The sequence below is a fragment of the Capra hircus genome, chromosome 13, assembly GCF_001704415.2.
Source record: "Capra hircus breed San Clemente chromosome 13, ASM170441v1, whole genome shotgun sequence".
In the NCBI taxonomy this organism is placed as follows: Eukaryota; Metazoa; Chordata; class Mammalia; order Artiodactyla; family Bovidae; genus Capra; species Capra hircus.
Genome location: NC_030820.1, coordinates 21,836,083 through 21,852,360, shown reverse-complemented (window position 1 = coordinate 21,852,360; position 16,278 = coordinate 21,836,083). Strand labels below are relative to the sequence as shown.

Genomic DNA, 16,278 nt, shown 5'->3' with positions numbered 1-16,278 from the left:
TTGTTGCACACGGGCTTAGTTACCCTGCAGCATGTGGAATCTTCCCAGGAGGATTCCTAACCACTGGACCACCAGGGAAGTCCTGGAAGTGCAATTCTGATGCGTACGTGAAGGGTGCCATCTTCAACAAGACAGCCCTTGCTTCAGATGCTGCTGGAAGTTCAGGCGTCCCTCAGACCGACCAGCTACAAATTTGGAGAGGGGGTCCCCAGCCCCTTCAGATTTGACGGTTTGCTAGAGCGACCCACAGAACTCAGAACAGTCTTACACTGAAGATTTTTGTTTGATCAGGACACGGGCAGGACCAGTTCAGCAAGGAGACACATAGGACCCGGTGTGGGAACGTCCTGGACCTGCCCTTGCACTGTGGAGTCAGGAGCAGTCTGCCTTCCTCCTGCCCTCCCCACACATCCATGCATTCCCGAACCAGGGATCTCAGCCAGATCTGGAGCTTTGGTGTTCAGAGTGGTTAGTGAGGTTTCATTGTGCAGGATGATGACTCTTTGGCCATGAGATTATTTGACTCCAGCCCCTTACCCCTCCCTAGAGGAAGTCCACTCACATCGCCCAAAGCAAAGCTCCAGCCCTCTAATCGCATGATTTCTGGAGCGGCCAGCCCCATCCTGATCATCCTGTCACAACAACTCAGGCATGGAACCCGGGGCTCATAAATGTCAAAGATATTTCCAATTACTTGTGAAATTCCAACTATTTAGCGTGTGTCCCAGGAACCAGGGACTAATGCTACTCAAATTCATGATTATACAACAGGCCTGCTTCTCACTGTCCCCATCGGATGTGCTGTTTGCGTTGTTGAGACTGTACTGCCCTTTCATATCATGAATGTTCCTATCTCATCATGACGAGAAGGACCATCTCAAACCCACCATATCTATGTAGTCCGTCAGTAGAGGCTGGGGAGGACATGTAAGCCGTTGACAGCCTGCACACAGGAGGTGGGTGGGAGGACCTATTTGTGGAAGGACCCTTGATATAATTCTCTAGGTTTGGTTTTTATAAAGAAGCAAGTCTTTCCTATCAGCAAATTACATTCTTGAGGGTGAGGATGGTCCCAGTTGCCTTTGTACCCTTTGGTACCTGCTGTGTGCTTGCTTATTCTCCCCTCATAGTGTAGATTTCGCGGCAGCTCTGTTGGGGGTGCCACGAGCCCCTTTAGTTGTCTGAGCCATGTGGCTCAGCCTCAGGCATCTCTCACGGAGAGCAGGCTCAATAGGAAGAAACACACTTTCTTTTCATGAGGATCCGTGCAGTGATCCCAGTGGAGTGGCCGTGCTTGGGCTGACAATACACATGAACAACAGCTCCTACTTTCTCTGTTTAGGTGGAGTGTGGAAATTTATAGCTAGATTATTGGTCACTGACATGCAGTCAAAAGGTGATAAGAGGAGTGCCATCTACAAAGGTAGTTGGTGAAATCACTTCGTTTTTCCAAAGGTCTCAGGAGTGACTTCTGTGTTTTCTTTGTTTTTGAATTTGTTTAGAATGAACTTTTCGGTCAACCCAATACTTTTTGGCCACACCACATGGCACGTGGGACCTCCCCCAACCAGGGATCGAACCCACGCCCTCTGTGTTGCAAGTGTGGAGTCTTAACTCCTGGACTCCAGGGAAGTCCCTCACTCCTGGGTTCTAGACATCAGGCCATGTTTTCATTCACTTGCCTATCCATATACTTTTTTCCGGAAATAAGTATGATTTATTTAATCCCTGAGACAAAATATAATCAGGGATTAATTAATCCCTGCTAAATGAAGAAGTCTTTACATTGTTTTATGGGGTTCCTCTGGTGGCTCAGACGGTAAAGAGTCTGTCTGCAATGAGGGTAGATCTGCGTTCTATCCCTGGTTCAGGAAGATCCCCTGGAGAAGGAAATGGCAACCCACTCCAGTATTCTTGCCTGGAGAATCCCATGGATGGGGAAGCCTGGTGGGCTACAGCCCACGGGGTTGCAAAGAGTCAGACACGACTGAGCGACTACCACTTCACTTCACTTCACTTCATGGAAGCATTTAATTTTCTTTAGTGACTTTCTTCACTGTCTTTTCTTCCAGATTTCCAGGCTTCAAAAACAACTCAGCAGTGATCTGTGCTTCTTCCCTCTCCCCCTGTGCCAAAGCTGGAGTACTCTCTGTCCCCCTCACCCCCACCACTCTTCTCTCTCTCTCTCTCTCTCTCTCTGTGTTAAACTCTTCTGTGTTGCCACTGACGTAGTTCTCTGGTTTCCTTAACATTAAGTGAAATTCTATTTTAAAGTGTCTAGATGTTTAAGGCACATCATAATTAAGGGTTATTCCTGTCAGGAATAGAAGCACCATATTAGAACAGTTCTTCCTTGGAGGCTGCTAAAGAAGGAAAATCCTGTTTAGAGGGTTTGCCTCTGTGGACTTTTTTTTTAGTGGTGGTTATGTAACATCAGGTTTAATTGGCCAAGAATGAGGAAGCTGGTTTGATTGTGTGTCTCCTGGTCTATGTACCTGAGGAGATAAGTGGTCAGTGCAAACACCCATAATTTGTACACGGGGCTCCTGCCCAGGAAGTGTCCTGCACAATGGTGACTGGACAGATGTTGAAAGAGAAGCAGTCTGTTTTTTCTTCCTGCCATGATGAGTGTGTAAGAGCCACTGAATAAACACTTGTGGATGGACTTTAAAAGCACATTTGTGCTGAATGGTATATAGCAGTCCTCTGTTTGGTAGTAAACCTCCTAATGCTGGCATCTTTCTCTGGCATAGCCTGGCGGGTCAGGAGAGAGTGCTACTCAGGGTTTAAAAAGTAATTCCCTGAACTCTGCTCAATGTGATGTGGCAGCCTGGATGGGAGGGGGGTTGGGGGAAGAACGGATGCTAGGTATGGCTGAATCCTTTCCTTGTTCACCTGGAACTATCACAACATTGTTAACTGGCTATATATAACTCGATACAAAAATAAAAAGTTTAAAGTTGAAAAAAAAAAATTCCCCGCAGGAAAGAACAGGTGGTAACATAAAAGAAAGATCCCAGTGTACAAACTATGGGGTGTAAGATAGGTTCAAGGATGTATTGTACAACATGGGAAATATAGGCAATGTTTTGTAATAACTGTAAATGGAAAATAGCTTTAGAAATTATATAGAAATGAGAAATTGAAGAGAAAAGAAGAGGAAAGGTTAGCAATCATTTTGAAGAGGCGGCAGAGCACAGAGAGTGATAACTGTGGAGCCAGATGGCTTGACTTCAAATCCCAGCCTTGCCACTCACTAGCTGGGGAGCGCCACTCAAGAGCTCTTTGTCACAGTTTCCTAATCTGCCCTTATCTGTAAGTGGGAGGCAGTGATGGTTGAGCACATTATTTACAGAGAATTCAGCACAGTACTTTATACCTACAAGTTCTCAGTATATAGAAACCTTTTTTTTTTTTTCTCTCTCTCTCCAGGTCTTTTCAGGTAAAACTTGGCCTATACCTGTCACTTATTTCTAGAGTCAGACATATCCAAAATGGAGGTGCGGTACCCACTCTCCCTGTCTAAACGTCTTGGTACTTTGACCAAGAGTGGAGGAGAGGGGAAAGCCCCTGGAGGAAAATGGTGCTAGGATGCTGTGTATGGTGTTCACTCTCAGGGCAGACTCTGCAGAAGTTAAATTTATAGTTTGATGACACCCCGTTTTATTCTGTGTGAGGATAAAGAATCTGTATTCAGTTCAGTGTTTATCATTATTGGTTTAGGTTTTCCGGCAGGGGGTGTCTCCATCTAGAGAATGTAAATATGGGGTCTCACACTACACTTGAGTAATTCAACTGAGCAAATATTTGTGGAACTCAGATCCAGAGTGCAAGGCAATCTTGAATCATGTACAAAATTCTGAGGGACGTAAAGACAGCTATGAAACAGTTCTAACCCTTGGGTTTGAACAATACAGTCTATTGAACAAGATAAAAAGGAAAAAAAAATAAGAAGTACCTGTGTGGAGGATGAGGAAGTCTTGAATAATCCTCAGAAGAGACCAACAGGGGAATATAGTGATAATCTTACCCATCTGTACCAAAGCATAGATGCTAACGATGGTTCACTGGATCCAGAGGTATTATGGGTCTGTGGTGGGTGCAGGCTAAGTCAGTCCTGGTGGGGCTTGCTGTGCTAAAAAAGAAACAAACCTGATAGGTGGGTCCGTGTATAGAAGGAAAGAAAATGGAAGGTGAAAAAATGATGGAAAACTTTTGGAGGAGGATGAAATGAAGGAGAAGCCCGTTTATGGCAGACCAGGGGCCACTTAACACAGATACAAAAGATAACTGATGGTTTCTCCACATGTGTACACTTTGGCACAGAGGCTAGATGCTGTCTAAAGGGAGGCTTTACTGAGACAGCTGTTCAAAGATTAAAAATATCAGTTGACTGTTCGCTTTGCTTTTGTTTATAGTTTCCCTGTTTTCAAGCTGCTTCCAACTTAACGTGGAAAATGAGGAAGGGTGGGCTGGCGATATCCTTGCAAGGTTGTGAGAATATTAGAGCAAGTGGTCTCTGCTCCCTTGATGCTCACCAGAGTGAGAGGAGAGATTGCTGGTCCCACCACATCCCAGACTTCAGGAAACCTGTTCACAATGTGTGAGAAGCAGAGGGGGTGTGTGAGTTCAGGAAGCCCTGGGTTATGAGGCAGCAGCCACGTAAAGTTCAGTCCTCCCTGTACATCCAGGGGCAGGCACAGTCCTTGGCTCACAGTCGGCCTTTAATAAAGAATTAGTGAATAAATGAAAGGAGGAATAAAAAGAAAGGGGGCTCCGTTAACTAGAAGACTTTGAAACATAAAGTTCTGATTGAAAATGTTAATTATTCCAGCGAGGGAGAAAATGAGGAACAACTCTTAAAACCAAAACACACAAAAAACCAACATAGGGCACCACCCCCTGGAGTCTTTTGAACTCTGATCAGCATGACACACAGTTTAAAAGATGGGAAACTGAGAATTTAAAAATGCACGAACAGTCTAAGAATAGGGTCAGGAAAGCTAAAGGCTGACATGAGCAACGGCTTGTCATTGAGACGAAAGAATTTTAAAAGCTTTTATGTTCCAAGAAGGAGCTCCCAGGTGGTTCAGTGGTAAAGAATCTGCCTGCCAATATATGAGACACAGGAGATGTGGGTTCTATCCCTGGGTTGGATAGATTCCCTGGAGAAGGAAACGGCAACCCACTCCAGTATTCTTGCCTGGAAAATCCCACAGACAGAGGAGCCTGGAGGACTAAAGTCCATGGGGTTGCAAAGAGTCAGACAACACTGAGCGACTGAGTACACACATGTTTCAAGAAAAAAGGTGAACTGTGGCTTGGGGAAGATACTGGAATAATAAAATGACATAGGAAAGAGTAGAATTATTCAATTCCTAGTTAGCTTTCCTCTTTTCAACCAAGAAGAAGATATTTAAAACTAAAAAAGACCCATAAGAATCATTAAGAAATTAAAACCTAGGAGAGTAGGGTGAGGAAGAAGACATCAAGCCATTCTTCACGGTAGTGAAAGAAATTGGAACCTCTAGGTCCAGATGAACCTCTAGGCCCAGATGTATGGCATCATAGGGTCCTGAGGAGGCCCTGTGGACATTGTCCTGGAACTGAAATCAGGTTCCCTTACCCCTGATGATGAAAGAAGATGTGATGGGGGAGTTACGAGATGGATTTGGGTGCTCAGCTAGGTGAGTTACATCCCTTGGCTCTGCCTCTGGGCTCTCATTTGCAAAATGATGTCCTGTCAGCCCACCTGTCAAATGATCAGTGTCTCAGATATTGACAATAATAGCACTTACTACCTCTTCTGGTTATTGTAAGGAATAAATCAGATAACCCGTGTAAACAGTTGACAGAGTTGATATCATCTAAGTATCTGTTACACTCATTATTCTTTGAGAAATAATGAGTATAATTATTGTTCGCTTTGAGAAATTATCCACACAAGAGAGCTTTGGAGATGGAAAAATATTTCAAGTTTTAGAAAGGGGAAGAGGAGACAGATTGTAGAAATTACAGCCTAATAAATTTGACATTAATTCCTGGCAGAATTCTCATGTGGATAAGTTTAGAGATGCTTGGGAGGATCAGCATAAAGAGTCCTAATGGCTTCTGTATTAGTTTGCTAGGCCTGCTGGGTGGACTACCACGAACAGGTGGCTTAAATAATAGGAATGTATCGTGTCACGGTTGTGGAGACTAGAAATCCAAAATCAAGGTGTCCCCAGGACTGGCTTTTCTAGGGGTGGTGGGCACGAGGGAGGACCTGTCCTGGGTGTCTCTCCTTTCCTTGTAGATGGTTATTGTCTCTTTGTGTCTCTTCACATCATCTTCTCTCTGTGCTTCTGTTGAAATTTCATTTTTTTACAAGGACAGCGGTCATATTGGGTTAGGTCCCACCCAAATGTTATTGTTCAGTTGCTCAGTCATGTCCAACTCTTTGAGACCCCATGGACGGCAGCACACCAGGCCTCCCTGTCCTTCACCATCTCCCAGAGCTTGCTTAAACTCATGTCCATCGAGTTGATGACGCCATCCAACCATCTCATCCTCTGTTGTCCCCTTCTCCTCCTGCCTTCAATCTTTCCCACCGTCAGGGTCTTTTCTAAGGGGTCAGTTCTTCATATCGGGTGGCAAAGTATTGGAGTTTCAGCTTCAGCATGAGTCCTTCCAATGAATATTCAGGACTGATCTCCTTTAGGATGGACTGGTTGGATCTCCTTGCAGTCCAATGGACTCTCAAGAGTCTTCTCCAACACTACAGTTTAAAAGCATCAATCCTTTGGCCCTCAGCTTCCTTTATAGTCCAACTCTCACATCCATACATGACTACTGGAAAAACCATAGCTTTGACTAGATGGACCTTTGTTGGCAAGGTGCCTGTGTTGAAATTTCTCCTTTTCACAAGGACAATGGTCATATTGGTTTAGGGCCCACCAAATGACCTCACTTTAGCTTGATTCCCTCTGATGTTTCTGTACATACAGCCATGTTCTGAGGTCCTAGGGGGTTAGGAAATAAATTTGAAAAATTCTCTTATTTTTTATTTTAAAAATATTTGTTTATCTATCTGACTGTGCCGGGTGTCAGGTGCAGCACATGGGATCTTCGTTGCATCATGTGGGATCTTTATTTGCAGCACACAAGCTCTCTAGTTACCGTGGAAAGACTCAGTAATTATGGCTCATGGGCTTAGTTGCCCCTCGGCAGGTGGAATGTTAGTTCCTCGACTAGGTATCAAACCCACATCCCCCGCATTGCAAGGTGGAATCTTAACTACTGACCACTAGGAAAGTCTCTTAACATATCTTTTAAAAGGGAAATTCAGCCCTTAACAGATTCACTAACAAAAGTCAAGTCAAGCAAAATAAGCCTTACTATTTTGGTGGTATAGAAGAAGAGAAATATATACAGAGTGAACGTAGAGTTTTTTTAAAAAGTATTCAATACTCTTAATTTTCACAGATGAAATTTATGGTGAGTATATTCCCCCTCCTCCCACACAGGCACTTGGGTTAGTCTGTGTTTGAATTACACATGTTGGCTCCAGTGTCTGCCTCTTCACTTGTCTCTGTGTTCTCGACCTCACCCTTATTTTCAAGGCTTTCTTCTCGTCCACCCAGGGCCTTTACTTTATGACATTGTGTGCCTTGTAAGCTTGCGAAACAATTATGAAATTGTTCTCTGATGGATTGTTCCTGCTCACAGGAAAATGGCATTAAAATATTTATAGAGAAATGAATTTCAGTTTCCAATGGAAAAGGCCAGAAGAAATATGGTTTAAAATTTCATAGAAAATGACACCACTCTCATTATTTTATTTTGAAAAGGAGGAGAAAAAAAAAGTCTCCTGACAGTGACTTCACCTTTTAGTTCATGTGAAAAATTCCGGTGTGGAGATTTATCATCGTAATATTTCTACCATTGAGGATTTATATTTTCATTTCAGAATTTAATTATTAATTCGATCATGAAGCTTTCTCAGAACTTCTTTATTAAAACCCCTTTTATTATTTTATCAAGTAATGAAGTTCATCTGTGTTTCAAGAGGTGGTGGAGTAGGCTGACTCTTGTCATGCTGGCATTGAAGTGTAGGCACTGGGCTCCTGAGAAGTACACGTCCAGGCCTGCAGGACAGGTGGATCCTGTGATAAGACTTGTGTGGGTCCTGCTTTGTTTTCAGTAGTGCTCCCTGCTGAACCTAGTCTCCCAGGTGAACCTTATCACCTGATAGAAATCTTATCCACTCAGCGAGTTCATGTGTATTTTGAAAAGCAGCACTTCTCCTCCACCCTCGCCCCCTGACTTTGAAAACAAATCCCAAACACACTCCTCCTTTTTCCTCCTCATAATCAGATATTAACTTTCAATGGCTCCCAAGTCCTGTTGACGTTTCTATCTTGAGTTAATTTTTTGGTAACTCTTTGTCTATTTACACATGGCTGCCTTTTGCTCCACAAGAAGCTGAATGGAAAGCTCTTAGGGCCTTAACAAAAAGACCTAGCCCACCTTTCTCCAGTTGTCCTGGTGTCTTTTTCTCCTCCCGTAAATAAAGGAATGCCTCTAATTTTGTTTTCCTCTGTAGTTTCTGTTGGTCCTTTCTGTTTTCACCACGCGAGTGGCCAGGAATTCAGCCATGCTGTATAATGGACCTTTCTAATTTTTCTAAAAATCTTTGACCCCCTCAAACAGGATTGCTGGGCCTGGCCTGAGACCATAGTGCAGTGACCCGGCTGGCTTTTGAGAGTCAGCAGAGGCTGGTGGCTTGGGGCCTGTCCACCTCTGGCCTCATGCAGTGGGGCGGCTAGTCTCTACAGAGGGATTGATAATGAGAGGAACAGAAAAAGTGTTTTATAAATATCAAGCACAGCACTACATCAGTGGAGGCAGGAATGACCACCTGACTTGCTTTTCCAAGTGTCTCTTGCCCAATCTTTCTCTTTTTCTAGAGCTGGCCGATACTTGATCCAGTCCACTGCTCTAGTCTTCCTTTCAAATGTAGTGATGGTTTGAGCCTTAGCAGTGCAGCAATTACTTGGGTTTTGAGTGTGCATTTTAAAGCTGAAGTGACTCATGATTTCAAAAGCATTCTTTTCCAAAAGTGTATTTTTCAAATTGGATTATGCCTTTTCACATTATTTTAAGTTTTCTGTAGGACTGAGATTTTGAATGATAGTTTGAGAGGGGAATAAATTTTTTTTTTTCTGTTAGCTTTCAGCTTCAATTAAAAAACAATCCTCATGGTCAAAATCTTAAAGATTTATTTTATGATGTTGTTAAGAAGGATGGCACATACATCATCTCTTTAACATTCTGAATCATGTTGAGAGTTGCAGTGTTTTCATACTCTGTTTTCAGGTGCTATGCAAGGCCAGGAGTGTAGCAGGCAGAGAGGAAAACCTCTCGTTCACATTGTGGCTCCCTTTCTAAGTTTGACTTGAGTGTTTGCTTTAAAGAGAATTTCTTTTCTGTATGAATAATATCAGGCCATTCTCTTCTGAACTGGGAAATTGTTCTTTTCACAGTCAGTTTTTTAGCAAACATTCTTTAAAAACAGTGAAACATTTCTGAAACACGTGTCATGAATTGTTCATTATGAACTTTCCTATTTTGCCTGTTTTAGTCTATGTGACTTTATTACACTATGCACCATTTAATGAATATAAATGCAGTCCTGCATCTTTCACAAAGACTTGCATATTATTTTTGTACATCAGTAGTCTGCTCTTATGCTGGAGGATACGTTCCAGACCCCAAGTAGGTGCCTGAAACCATGGATGGTATTGAATCCTGTGGAAACTATGTTTTTTCCTATATATATGATAAAGTTTAACTTATAAATTCGGCACAGTTGGAGATTAACAATAATAGCTAATAATAAAATAGGACAATGGTAATACACTGTAATGAAAGTTATATGAATGTGGTTATTTCTCTCAGAATATCCCATTTTTTTTTTAATTTTTATTTTTACTTTATTTTACTTTACAATACTGTATTGGTTTTGCCATACATTGACATGAATCCGCCACGGGTGTACATGAGTTCCCAATCCTGAACCCCCCTCCCACCTCCCACCCCATATCATCTCTCTGGATCATCCCCGAATATCCCATTTTATAGACTTAAAGCATTTTCCATCTTACCTAAGCACTTATCACGCACTGTGGCCATGACCACACTGGTCATAGCCAGTTTCAGGTGCAACAGAAAAACACGAAGATTTCTTTTTCCTTCTTCATGATTTCACAGATAGATTGTTTGTTCTTGCTGTAGCTCATAGCAACTTCAATCTACGATTTTTTTCCTTTCCTTATTAAGTCGGGAACTTTCAGCTCTCACAGAAAGTGCTTAATGGCTTCTCTCTGGCATATTCAAATCGCCAGTCTCCCAACTCTTGCACCTAGGGGCCAATATTAAGTGACATAAGGGTCACTTGTACGCAAGCCTTGTGACACTACAATCAGTGATCTGATAACCCAGGTGGCTACTAAGTGACTAATGGATGGGATACACTGGCCAAAGGGATGATTCACATCCCAGGAGGTGAGACCAGGTGGCTCAAGATTTCATCATGGTACCCAGAATGGTGCACAATTTTAAACTTATGCATTGTTTACTTCTGGATTTTTCCATTTAATAATTTTGGACTGTGGTTGCCCGTGGGTCACTGAAACTTCGGAAAGGGAAACCACGGATCAGAGAAGACTACGGTACTTTTATTTTGAGATTTGTAATACATTAGCCTCTGTAAGGGCTTCCCCGTGGCTCAGATGGTGAAGAATCTGCCTGCAGTGAGGAAGACCTGGGTCAGGAAGATCCCTGGAGAAGGGAATGGCGACTCATTCCTGTAGGGCTTCCTCGTGGCTCAGCGGTGAAGACTCTGCCTGCTGATACAGGAGACACAGGTTCGATCCCTGGGTCAGGAAGATCCCCTGGAGACGGGTATGGCAACCCACTCCAGTATTCTTGTGTAGAGAATCCCGTGGGCAGAGGAGCCTGGTGGGCTACAGTCCATGGGGTTGCAAAGAGTTGGATACAACTGAACGACTAAACTTGTTGTAGGTGTAGTCATTGAGAACCCAAGTTCTGAAGCTGAACTTTTCAGTTTGAGCTCTGGACTCAGTCAGTTATTGCTTCATCTCTGCAGCCTCAGTGTCCTTTTCTGTAAAATGACGATAATAATAGCAGCTACCAACTGGAGCTGTTGAGAGATTTATTTGAAGACGTAAGTGCCTGACCCATACATGTTGTTAGCTGTTAACCATTGACAGTGTGCATTTATGAGACAGAAGATACATGGTGTGGGGTCACAATTTGGGACTAGCCGAGATGTAGGTTTCTAGGCTCGAGAAAACCACAAAGGATGGAAAGGGAGGTTGAGACTAAGGAGAGCAAGACCCCCTTGGTTCTAAGTACAAAAGGCAGTGTTGCTTTTCTGTTGGATTATTCTATTATTCAGATTGTCAAAAGTAAGAAAATGGATACAGAGTGTATTTATTTATTTTAAGATTGCATTGAAAATTTTTTATTGGAGTAGAGTTGCTTTATAACTTTGTGTTAGTTTCTGCTGCACAGCAAAGTAAATCAGCTCTCTGTATACATATATCCCCTCTTTTGGGGATTTCCTTCTGTTTAGCTCACCACAGAACACTGAATAGAGTTCTCTGTGCTATACAGTAGGCCCCTGTTAATTATCTGTTTTATCCATAGTATCAATAGTGTATATATGTCCACCCCAATCTCCCAATTAATATTTTTCACTTCAACAGAATAAATAGGAAAAGATTTGTGGTCATTGGATTCCTGGACTGGAACTTGATGCGTCTGTCTCCTTGTTCTCTCCAAACAGGAAGCTGAGTTACTGTTCTGAGTAGAGTTTGTGTCTGGAACCAGATACGTCACCTGATCCACACTTGGCTGGGCCAGCTAAATGTTTGGATGAAGGGACAGCCTTCTCTCTTTCTTTTTGGAGTTTTCTCTTCTGGATTAATGTTGGATATTTGTTGATGGGAGTTGGAGGGTGGCTTGTAATTTAGAATCAGTTGGTCAGGGAAATCTAATCCTTACATTTGAGTAAAACTTGCGGGAGGCCAGAGAATGAGCAGAAGAGTAATGTGATGTGTGACTGAGGTTTTTTTAAACAGGATTGCTCTGGCTGTTGTGAAAATAATGTACAAATAGGCCCCCAAAGGGCTTTTCCTGGGATGTGTATGCTGAAGGGACAGCCACACATAGGGTGTGTTGATGTCATCTTTGGTGTAAACAAGGGTGTAATTTATCGTAAAAATTAACCCAGAGTTCTCATGAGGCCTCAGTCCTTAAGGGAGTTTTATCCCTGGAAGTTGGCAGGTCACGAGGGTTCCAGAAAAGCGACAGAGTAGGGGGTTTCCATTATCATGGGTGACTAAGTACTGCTTTTGATTTAAACAAGGTGGATATTTGTGGGCATTGTTTTATGTGCAAAAATAGACCTTTTATTTCCTGAATGTACTGTAGGCCTGGATTGGTCTAGAAGGAACTTGGAAAAATCCTATAGAATGATTGAGTCCTGTTGATTTCCCAGCAGACGACCTCATTCCTTTCCTTGCCCTCCCTCATTCCATCCTCGGCTTTCCTGCCCTTCTGTGATGACCAGGGCTGAGGGCATTGCCCTAACAGACTGTATATTTCTGAGTGGTGGTCATTAATTTCCCTTGGCTTGGCTGAAGAAACGTTCCTGTCACCTCTCTCAAAACGTAGAGTACCACCTTGGCACATATGTGTTTTGACAACGGAACCTTGTTCTGCAGCTAGAGGCTGGCATGGTTCTACTTCCTATTAATTTTCTTGTGCAATTAAGGCACCTAGGAAAACATTTGAAGAAAGTTTTCATTTTGTGGGCTCATAATAAATACCATAAAGTGATTTGCCAATCTGTTGGCCTTGGTGGCGACTTTTGTACATAAGGTATGCAAACAATGGTTATCACAGAGGTTATAATTGGGAGAACATGACGACTCTTATCTTTTGAACCCTTGGAATACGGAAATGGATTAACACAGATAACTGTTTGAAGTTTTCACATCTCATTTTTGTATTTGCCAAACACATCCCCACTGGTTCAGTTTCTTGGCAGTGCATGTGTTTGGAGACGTGTGTTCTCCAGCAGTCATGAGTGACTTTTCCCCCACATACTGCAGTTGTGCAGGTCTGCACAAACTGGAGGGGAATTCTTAGTCCAAACTGGAGCCAAAATGGGGGGATTCTTAGTCCATCATTTCAGTTTTAATTCCTTGTAAAATATTAGCAGGAAGGCAAAGTTATTTTACATCAAAGCGACTATTTTGGGGAAGTGGCAAATTAAATTTTATGGCTGCAGCTGTGCTGAATGGAATTTGTAGGAAGTTGAAGAGAAGGGAATGCTTACAGCACGGTGATTTAAACCCTTCGTTTAAGAAAAATGCAAGCTGTGAATAAACTAGGGTATTGAGATGTAGAAAAATATTTTTGTAAAGATGTGTTTTAAAACCTAGGTCCTGTTGTTTTAGCCTGTCTTTCAAAAACAATGACTGCTCTGATTTTGCAAAGGGTGTCTTTGTTCAGAAGTCAATATAACACACTGGGAAAAAAAAGGGTAACTTAGTAGGGAGTGTTCCTGATGGTGAGCACAGTCAGTCTTCTGTATCTGCACTGTGTCTGTCGGTGGATTCCACCAATCACTGTTGTTGAACCCTCGGGAGTGGAACCCTGTGACTATGGGACTTGAGCTCCCATGGAGTTCGGTATTCACGGTGGGTCTTGGAACCAGCCCTCCTTGGATACCGAGGGTTGACTGTATCCCTGTAACAGAGTGTGGCCAAGTGCAGCCGTTAGCAGAGGCCATCGCTGTGGGCTCGTTACCCAACTCTCCTCTCTGTTACCAGGCAGCGGTTACCAGGGGACCTAGTGGCCCTGCTTAGCCGTTGGTCAGTGCCACAGTGGGCCCCTCCCATAAGCAACCAACTGTCAGTGAACAATGGTTAGTGGTCCTGCTCAGCCGTTGGTTGGCTCCAGGTCCCTCCCACATGCAGCCAACTGTCAGTGAAGGACCCTTAGTGAAAACATGGATGAAAGTGAAAGTCGCTCAGTTGTGTCTGACTCTTTGCGACCCCAGTATACAGAATACTGGAGTGGGTAGCCTTTCTCTTCTCCAGGGGAGCATTCAGCAAATGGTCCATGGAGTGAGTGGTCCTCCTCCATGGGAAGAGAGAGGTAGAGGCGGACCCTGGCCTTCTCCCTAGGGACCTGCAGCTCACCCAGCCTCAGAGCAGTGGGTAAGTTGGAGGGCCCAGGGAGCAGGCTGGGGGTTCCGTCCTGCAGGGCTCTAGAGCCCTCGCAAGGCCGCCTGCTGGCTGGGCCCAGGCCTTCAGACAGCGATGACCCTCTCCCCCATCTTTGCCTCTGTGACCTCATGGCAGTGGCCGTCTGCATAGGATACAGTCTATGGACCTGGCCCCCACTATTTGGGCAACGTGAGGAACCTGAGGGACAGTTGGGTCCTGGGCACCTCGGCCATGACAGCTGGACAGAGTCTGGGGACCTGGCCCTGAGGGAGCTGCCAGCTGAGCTCTGCCTTCTCTCAGCCAGGACTGGACCTCAGAGAGTGAAAGTCATACTTGGGACCTTTCTTGTCAGAACAGAGAATAACATTCATTTGGTGGAGGTATATAAGGAACATCGTTCCCTGAACTTTGGCTTCACTTCAGGAACAAAGGATCTGACCCCCAAGAATTTTGCAGCAACTCACCCGCTCCTCCCTCAGCCTTCCTAGAAAAGGTCTTTGGTGAGCGTTTTCAGGGAATTTGGGGTTTCGAAGGCATGGGCCCCGCATATCCTTGTAGGGCCCTCAATAAATGTTTCTCTGCTCCAGACTCTGACATTTTGCTGTTGTTTGGCCTCACTGTGTGTCGGGCGTATGAACTTGCATTTTGGTGACATCACGGGTAAAGAATGTGAGAAGGAGCAGGGCCTTTACCATATGCTGTTCCTTTTCCTTAAGTACCCCCTTCCTCACTCAGCCCCCCGCCACATAACTTTGGTTAGTCTCTCTATTGTACACTTTTCTAGCCGTATATAGTTCTCCATAGCACTTATTTTATACGTATTTGAATAATGTGTTATATTCGGGATTCCATGAGAGAAGGGAAAGTTTCATTATTTCTGTTATTAATGAGTCATTGTTGCCTATAGACAATGCCTGGCACAGTGATGCATTTTGGCTCTTAAATAGGGATTTGTTTGATGAAGAAATCCATGAACGATTGAGTATAGGAAGCAATAGAAAGGACTGTTTCTAGTGAGAAAGATTTAGGCTTATGTCTGAGAGTTCAAATGCCTTGGGGCCAGGCAGCCCAAGTAAGTGAAGGAGACTGGTGAAGTGACTTGTGATGTGATGGGCAACCAGATAGAAGGTCCTGGACAGGTGTCTGCTTGGTGGGTATTCTCTTTCCTCCTTCAGTGGAAGCTAATTCTTCTCATCATAGGGGTGTATGCTTGGACTGTGATAAATTTGAAGGACTCACCCCAGCAGACGGATTAGGTTGGGGTGGACTTAAGTAGTAGAAAAGACTGGAAGGAAGGCTGTTGGCAGACCTGGAGTGCCAGGATGGTTTTTGAGCAGAGATGAGAAATCATCAGATGAAGGAGTGTTTAGAAAGAAAATTTTGGCAGCCGGGGATGTCTTCATGGAGAACAGAGGACTAAGTGGGTTTTGAAGCTAGCATAAAGTCCTCACCAGAGATAAATGAAGCAAACACTGGGAGAAATGTGGTGGTCAGACCAATAGTTTAATATCTAACACTAATTTTGCAAAGACAAACATATCAGAAAAACAGATCTCTAAAAAGTATACTGCTATTCAGCGAAGTCTTCCTGGAATCCACAGAAATGGTGACTGGAAGAGGAAATCATGAGTTAAAGTCAGATTGCTGTGGGTTGAGGGTTGAGTGGGATGTGAGAAAGGAAAGCCAGTGAATGGAGACTCCTCTTTTGAGAAGTTTTTCAAAAAAGGAAGAAAAGAGGCTGGAGCAGAAACAGGGGCAGTGGAAAATACCATAAGATGCAAGGGGTGGGAGGGACTTAAAGCACCTGTGAGGATCCCTCTCCCTGAGAGAGTGAAAGCAGGGCAGAGTGGGTGTTGATGCCCAGCTCCTGAGGTGGACATGGCCATGGACAGTGAGGCGGCATCAGGAGGCAGGGGAGTGTGCAGGGCACTCGCTGAGGAGAGTGAGCAGGGTTGGGGTTTCTGTCCTTGTGTGT

The 16,278-nt window shown here is 43.9% G+C and overlaps 1 protein-coding gene across 1 annotated transcript in view; it reads left to right on the top strand.

Annotated features, from left to right (window-relative positions):
- Positions 1 to 16,278, top strand: part of NEBL (nebulette) — a 383,839-nt gene that overhangs the window by 13,837 nt on the left and 353,724 nt on the right. The window lies entirely within an intron of this gene.